The sequence below is a fragment of the Dermacentor variabilis genome, chromosome 4, assembly GCF_050947875.1.
Source record: "Dermacentor variabilis isolate Ectoservices chromosome 4, ASM5094787v1, whole genome shotgun sequence".
In the NCBI taxonomy this organism is placed as follows: domain Eukaryota; kingdom Metazoa; phylum Arthropoda; class Arachnida; order Ixodida; family Ixodidae; genus Dermacentor; species Dermacentor variabilis.
Genome location: NC_134571.1, coordinates 124,283,707 through 124,291,395, shown reverse-complemented (window position 1 = coordinate 124,291,395; position 7,689 = coordinate 124,283,707). Strand labels below are relative to the sequence as shown.

Sequence of the window (7,689 nt, the reverse complement as noted above, 5' to 3'; positions counted from 1 at the left end):
TGAAACGATGTCTTTCTTTTTCTGCATTTTGTATTTTTCCAGACTTTACTGTGTACCTACATGTAGCGTATCTAGTTCATTGTACTTTGTATTCACATGTTCTATGAATAATGTTGTATCAACGCTTACATAGTAACAATATGCCCACCTGCTATGGTCTCGATAAAGAGACTGGCAGTATTGAAAATAAATAAAATAAATAATAAAGTTAAGTGGCAAAGACCCACGTATTTTCCGCTTGAGAAATTAAAAGACCGAGGTACGTGCTGCTGTATCCTTTAATCTCCTGCTTCTAGGTATCACGAATTGTAATGAAATGGGAAGCCGGGGATGTTATTTATTCGGGGCTTAAGAAGAGGAAAGTCGCCACAGGTCACATTCACAGCTTCTGCGTTACTAATGCGTAGGTCTAGTGCATTGCCACAAGAGGTCAGAATATTGTTGAATTGGCGCAAATATGTAAAATATATAAGATCGAGTAACGAGTTGCACTTGGCAGATAAATAAAAAGAATAGGCTGAAATTGCACCCGTTTGTCAGTAAATGCCAGGCGTATTAAAATCACGAATTATGAATATTTTGTAGTTAGCATGGGCTGCTTTAACATTTTCAATAGTGGCTAGAATAGCCATGTACATCTCAATATTCATATCAGGCGCAACATAGAAATTCCCTTCTAATAGCCTATTACTACCAGCACCCAAAATATCCGTCCAGAGACATTGCGTTGCACATTCTAAACCAGGGTGTCGAACGGATCTGAATGATTCATTGATCACAATCAGGATCCCACCGCCCTTTGATTTCGGTGAAGAAGGATCGCGGTCTCATAGGAAAACTTGATAAGTGGACGGTAAGTATGAGCTAGGTGGTATTTCAGGACACAACCAGGTCTCTGTTAAGGCAATGATGGAGAAACAAAATGAAATGACGCTGGATAAAAATTTGTTCACCTTTGTGCGCAATCCAGTAAGATTCGGATAGAAAAGTCTTACATCAATGATGCTTCTTTTCTTCTTGATGAACCGTTTTGAGTATCATAGTATCGTAAAGTTCACCTATGAAGGGCTTCTATAAGCAAGGGCGCGGACACAGTGAAGGATCCCTTAGACGCTCATAGCCCTTATTAACAGACACATGAAATGACGCGTAGGAATCGTACTTGGTTTTTTAGTCGAGTGCAAGACAGGGTACTTTGCACCAACTGCGCTGATAGATGGGCGGCAAGCTGTATGGGATGGATGCCAGGCACAAACTTTGTCACAAAAATAGCCCCAGGGCGCACAGAACGAGAAGCAGCAACAATCCCAGCGGTGTCAGAGCAGTCAGCACACAGTGTTGATTTTCGCTTCAACATTGACTGACTGGCAGGTGACAGCTCCTCTGAAGCAGGTAGGCACATAAACTGGTCAGCAGCGGGAGCGTTCGGCGCAGCAGGCCGACCCAGTGCAAGAGGTAAGCGCGACAGATGGTCAGCGCTCATCGGCGAAGCCGTCAGCACCTGCTGCATGCGTCGTTGGCCTTGGACGGGTGTGCCGGCGGCGCAGTAGAAGTGGGCGATGACGGCTTGCGCTCTTTGGCAGGCTTGTCTCGTAGAACGCGCACCTCGGCTCTAAGAGCGCCCATAGCTTCGACTTGATGCGCGAACGCCGACGCGCTTTCCCTGGGCAACCGAGCGTTATCATTGCGCAGCTGCGCCGCTGCATCACTTAGGTAGGATATTCCCTCAAGCGCCTGAAGGAGAAGGCCGCGAAGGGTGGTCAGGTCAACGACCGCCTCGGAGCCGCGAAGGGTGGTCAGGTCAACGACTGTTGGAAGACGAGGCCACCGATGGGGAGGCTAGCGTGTTGACGCCGCTAGGCCTAACCCCAGAAATGCCGGCCTTCTGGCACAAGTTACAAGTGAATGCCTGCTCACCCAAATTCAGCAGCTCGAGGTCGTTGTCCGGCCACGCAATACACTTCCCGTGTGTATGTTTTTCGCAAGAAACGCAGCGAAGGAATTGCGGTTTGCCGAAAAAAGGCCGAGAGCACAAAATACAGGTGTCCTTACTCGGCTCCATGCTGAAAAAGAAATAATAATCACTCAATGAATCAATTACTTACCGTACCCAGGAACAGCCATGAGGTCTCAGTGCTCGCGCACGCATACATTAAAACCAGAAAGAAGGACAGGAGTGGAAAATAAGTAAAGAAAAAAACAACGAATAACAACAAAACCTTGAAAAAGAATTGGTAGTTGTTTTTCTTCCGCATTTAGTAATCGCCAGTTTCGGGTTGTAAGTCTCGATTTTTCGCTATGCAATGAAAAAATGCCCGAAGTTGAGTTTGCTTTGGAAGGTGTACGCTAGCTATTAGGAAATATTTCTCCCGGAAAGGCGAATGGACCAGACGATATGGCAGCGTCAATGCTTAGTTGTTGTTGTGAATCGTTATGCCTGTATTTATGCCGTCTTTTCCAAAAATGTTTAGACATGGGTGCCATACTTACCAACTGGAAAGTGGAAAATGTTGTGCCTGTATACAAAAGTGGGCCTAAAAAACTGCATTGAGAACTACAGGCCAGTGTCTTTGACAAGTATCACATGTAAAATAATGGAACACGTTATATATAGTTTTATTATGTCACATCTCGTTAAACATAATCTATTAAATGCAAACCAACATGGATTTCGGCAAGGTTTTTCTTGTACTACGCAGCTTGTAGAATTCACTCACGATTTGGCCCAAGCAATAGACAAAAGGCAGATAATTGATTGCATCTTTCTAGATTTTCGTAAAGCATTTGACTTTGTGGCTCATGACCTACTTATTAGCAAATTACACGCCTACAAGTTGCACAAAAAGGTAATTGCATGGATATCCGAATACCGTTCACGTAGACAGCAGTCTGTGGTTCTGAATGGCACCTCTGGAGTACCCCAAGGCTCTGTCTTGGGGCCCCTCTTATATTTATTATATATAAATGATCTCACTAGTGGTATTACGTCATCTTTCATGATGTTTGCAGACGACTGCGTAGTATATAGGTCTATTGATAGTGATTGTGATTCTTATGCACTTCAAAGTGATTTAGATAAACTTTCAACTTGGTGTTCGAAATGGCAAATGTCACTTAACGTTTCAAAATGTTTAAACATCACCTTTACAAGGAAACATTCATACAAGACATACGAGTATAAATTAAATAGCGTTACTCTAAGCAGGGTTACGGAATGTAAATACTTGGGAGTTTCGTTTATCTCGGACTTAAGGTGGAACAGGCATGTACAGGAGGTAAGAAGGAAGGCGGCGCGAAAGTTGGGCTTCCTCCGTCGAAATTTTGGCCAATTACCTAGTAAATTGAAAGACCGGCTATATTTCACTCACGCACGTTCGTTACTTGAGTACGCTTATGTCTGTTGGGATACTTATACGCGTCAGTTAGTCGATTTACTTAAAAAAATTCAGAATAGGGCGGTTCGATTCGTTCTTGGGAATTACGGCAAAAACCTCAGTATTACTGAAGGCAAGCACAGACTTAATTGGCAAGATCTAAAGGACAGAAGAAAGGGCCTCAGACTCAAATTATGTCACAGTGTTTACTAATCTAAAATAGGCATTGACAGGAACAAATATATTACATTACCATCGTATATTTCACGTAGAAGAGACCATGCCTTGAAACTCCATGAGTTTCTTTTTAAAGGTGACACCTTGCGTTATGAATATTTTTTTATAGGACCACGAGGGAGTGGAATGTTCTCCCGTCAAATATTGTTGGTATACAATCTAATGAAAAGTTTTACCGCGCTTTGTGTGTTGAAATGAGCTCCAATTGATGTAGATATGTGTGTACCCCCCTGCTGTAATGCCTTCCAAGGCGATGCAGGTACTTAATAAATAAATAAATAAATAAATAAATAAATAAATAAATAAATAAATAAATAAATAAATAAATAAATAAATAAATAAATAAATAAATAAATGGAATAGCTACTGATGCTTCTGTGTTCAATGAGAAGACAGGAGTGGCGATCTTCTCTGCATCTCTTCAACGGTCTTACTCTCTTGGCCTTCCTGGCTTCGCACCCATGTTTCAGACAGAATTATTAGCGATTATATTAGCATTACGAAAGCTTCCCTAAAACTACCCATTAGCTGTTATTGTGAGCGACTCGCTGTCTGTTTGCACAGCACTTACAGCAGCTTCAAATTCAAAAATTCAACGAACATTTTCATTAGATGGTACCTTCGTACTTACAGAAAGTATGTTTTCTTTGGGTACCGGGACATCGTGGGCTGCACTTGAACGAAATGGCTGTATCACTCGCACGAGCATCCCTCAATGGCCCTATCGTATCTGTTTTGCCGCCATCATTTATCTGCATCGCAATATTCTGCGATATCGCTTCTAACACCGTCTTCTGAATTCCACCATCTTTTCCTCCCATGTCATAATAATTGGTGTCCTTCAAGGCAATTGGAAGTTTGCTTTACAAAATTGTGATGTCGTATACCGCTCTAAATATTTACTTACACAGGTCTGGTCTCGCTATGTCCCCTCTACATTCTTCTTGCAGTGCATCTAAATCTATCCAACACTACTTTCTCCCGTGCCGCCGATTTTCTAGAATAAAGGAAACTCTTAGGAAGCCCATTTAGCAATGTTGTGCTATCGCTATAGCCTCGCCAACCATTCTTTCCTCCGGGGCGACTTCACTGGGAGCCAGCCACGGGAAGGCTTTTCTTGCCATCGACAGTTTTATTGCAGGAGACAAAAAGAGTACCTTGCTGAATTTGTAAAATAATCAATCATTTTTATTATTTCTTTTATTTATGTTAACTTATTTTATCATAACTCTTCACAATATCTTCATTAAACTTCTAAATTATATTTCCTTTGTCCCGCGCTCTACTATTCAAATCTAGTTTTACTTTATTTCTAAACATACGGGAAACCGCCTGCTTCTTGGGAGACAAGAAGCAGGCGGTTTGCAGGCGGTGTTTGGGAGACAAGACAAGATGGATGACAAGCGGAGATTTTTACCTCCATTTTCTGAGCACATAAGCAAAGTCTGCCCTACTCTTGGCCAATCCCCGCGAGTGGGTTAGCGCCAAACTCATAAAGGAAATCATCATCATCATCATCATCATCATCATCATAAAGCGGAGCTGTTCATCACACGTCACAGAGATGACACCGAATTTTGAACAAAGGTACTAACTCATTTATTGTCTTGATCGGTTGTCATAGTGACACATGGTGACGATGAAGACATATTTGATGTCTTCATCGGTGGTCATTCGAGTGGAATTCATGTCTCTGTTCCTGCCGTCGCTTATCGTAGGCGTGTTGGTCCTCCGGAGGACGGAATATACGTGGCGTCCCCATTACAACGACAGAAGACGAGTGAATTTAAAAATGCAGAAAGGCAAACCCGCCTTTCTGGGTTTTTAAATATACATTCGCGTGCACGGCGGGACCACTTCCCCGAGGAGCCGGAGGAAACTATCTAGAGAGGCGTGACGTTTTGACGGGATCGCTACCATGGCATAGCGGAAGAAAAACAAACTAGATACGCAAGCTCTTGGAACGCCGACAATGAGAGGGCAATGTGAACGTAGACATGACCGACGCAGGTCGCACAGCGGCAAATCTTTGTGAAACCGTTATTATCTGCCTGAGTGTCTACTGATCTTGAGAATGGTGCCTATTGATAACTAATGTTCTCAAAATGGATACACAAGGGATGAGACGTATAAGCTTTTGGATAGAATCAAACGGTTTCGCAACAAATTCGGTACCTGAGTTTTTGCATACGCAGAACAAAAATGCACGGGACCCTAACAATAGACAGCTTCGCTGTAAAAATGAGATAAAGGCTGCAGAGTTTTGACGTGGACGAGCAGCAGGGCAAACGCACTTCCAGCTGTACTCTGGAGACGGGAAGCGGCAGCTTCGAGGGTCACGGACCGGAGAGGATTGAGTTGGCCGCTGACAGTTCCTCAGCCCCGACAACGTCGCCGTGGCAGTGCTCCACGGCCCGGGTCCAGCCCCACGCTGCCGTAACCGGCCACTGTCACGTGCCTCGGGGTGAATCGCCTAGCCACGTCAGCGGCACAAGGGCCCACTGGCCCAGACTGGGTCCTATGCCACGAGGGTCTGGGAAGAGGACTACGACCCCGTCGCTCGCAACGGAAGTCGACGCCCACGCCGCGCCAGAACCACACAGGCCAACGTCATATGCCACGTTGGGCCGAAATTCGACACGGGTGGTGACGGTCAGAACGATTGATTTCTCGTGACTCCTTGTTACTTTTTTATTCGAACGGAAGAAGAATAAATAGCCAAGGGTAGTTAGTTCTTTATGCATTTGTCTCGATTCATGAATTTCTCTTATGTGTATAGGATTTATGGTGCGGGAGCTTACTTCGGCTCTTTGTTTGTTTTGTATTAGAGTTGTTTTTCGGGATAAATGTATTTTTAACGTATTTGCATTTTGTGTCTGTCCTTTTCCGCAAAGCTGAAATTCAAGGCATAGCGGATAGCGGAGAAAGGGCAATCCTTTACATCATGAAACACGGTGACCATTCACATCTCTACTTGTACGGGTGATCCTTCAGAACTATAGTTATTGCACGAATGAGCAGCGGGGCCAGGTCACACCAACAGCTGGTATGACCTTCTGGCAGTCTAGATGCCTTCCAGACCACATTATGGTTCGAAATCATAACTGTGGAGTGGGGTCGAATGGTATTCGCACCTTCAGCGTTAACACGCTAATGTTATTTATGTGGTAGATACTGCGCGAGTCCTCAACAAACAATATGCCTCAGACCATGCAAGGTGCCGCTATCATCGCGAGTGTTCGACTTGAAGTCGTCACTGCCGCTGCGCTGGTGATTGTGGCGGTCATGCTTCAGGATTTGCGACGGGATCCGCTGGAAACGGGTTGTGATACGAAGGTGGGCACAATGTCGTTAACCGTTGCGGAAAACACGGCGGCGAGCATAACGGAGGCGACGTGAAGGTGTGACGCAACTACCGTGCTGCAATGCCTCTTTCGGGTGCCTGTCGCGGGCAAGTGTAAGGTGGACTTCTTTGCTACCGTTCACGTTCGCGGATCCCCAAACTAATTTTTACGGATCGTTTAGTGCTCGCTCGACATGCAGTGTGCTCCGTACCAAACGAGTTACATTTCTTTACGTAGGCTTTGCCGATCTTGAAGTAGTCACATTGTAAGCACGAGATTCTCATTTTGGCAGGGCAGAAATTGGTTTAGAAAAAAATACGGTTTTTTCTCATCGTCTGCCCACCTTCTTTCTTCGTTCTTTTTTTTTTTTTGCTCTCAACATATACATACCGAGGATAACGTCAACAGGAACGTTCAAACATGGCGCCTTTTCATTCCGGGTAAGCTAATGTACAACTGCGAGACTAAGAAACGGGAAATACGAATAGATAAGAGATAATGACATTGTGGGGCACTCGGGCGCCTTTATTTGCCCGCAATAGATACCTAATCAAGACCGAACGCCTCGCCTATCTCCTTCAGCAGAGTTTACCCCTCTCTCCGCGAAGCATCGACCGAGGCAAATCGCAACATTCTGCGGCCCCTTATCGTAGGTAGCGTGGCCGAGCGGTCTAAGGCGCTGGTTTTAGGCACCAGTCTCTTCGGGGGCGTGGGTTCGAATCCCACCGCTGCCA

At 44.7% G+C, this 7,689-nt stretch overlaps 1 non-coding gene across 1 annotated transcript; it reads left to right on the top strand.

Annotated features, from left to right (window-relative positions):
• Window positions 1–7,607: 7,607 nt before the first annotated feature.
• Window positions 7,608–7,689, top strand: TRNAL-UAG (transfer RNA leucine (anticodon UAG)). Its single transcript has one exon. It is a non-coding gene; the product is annotated as a tRNA-Leu (tRNA).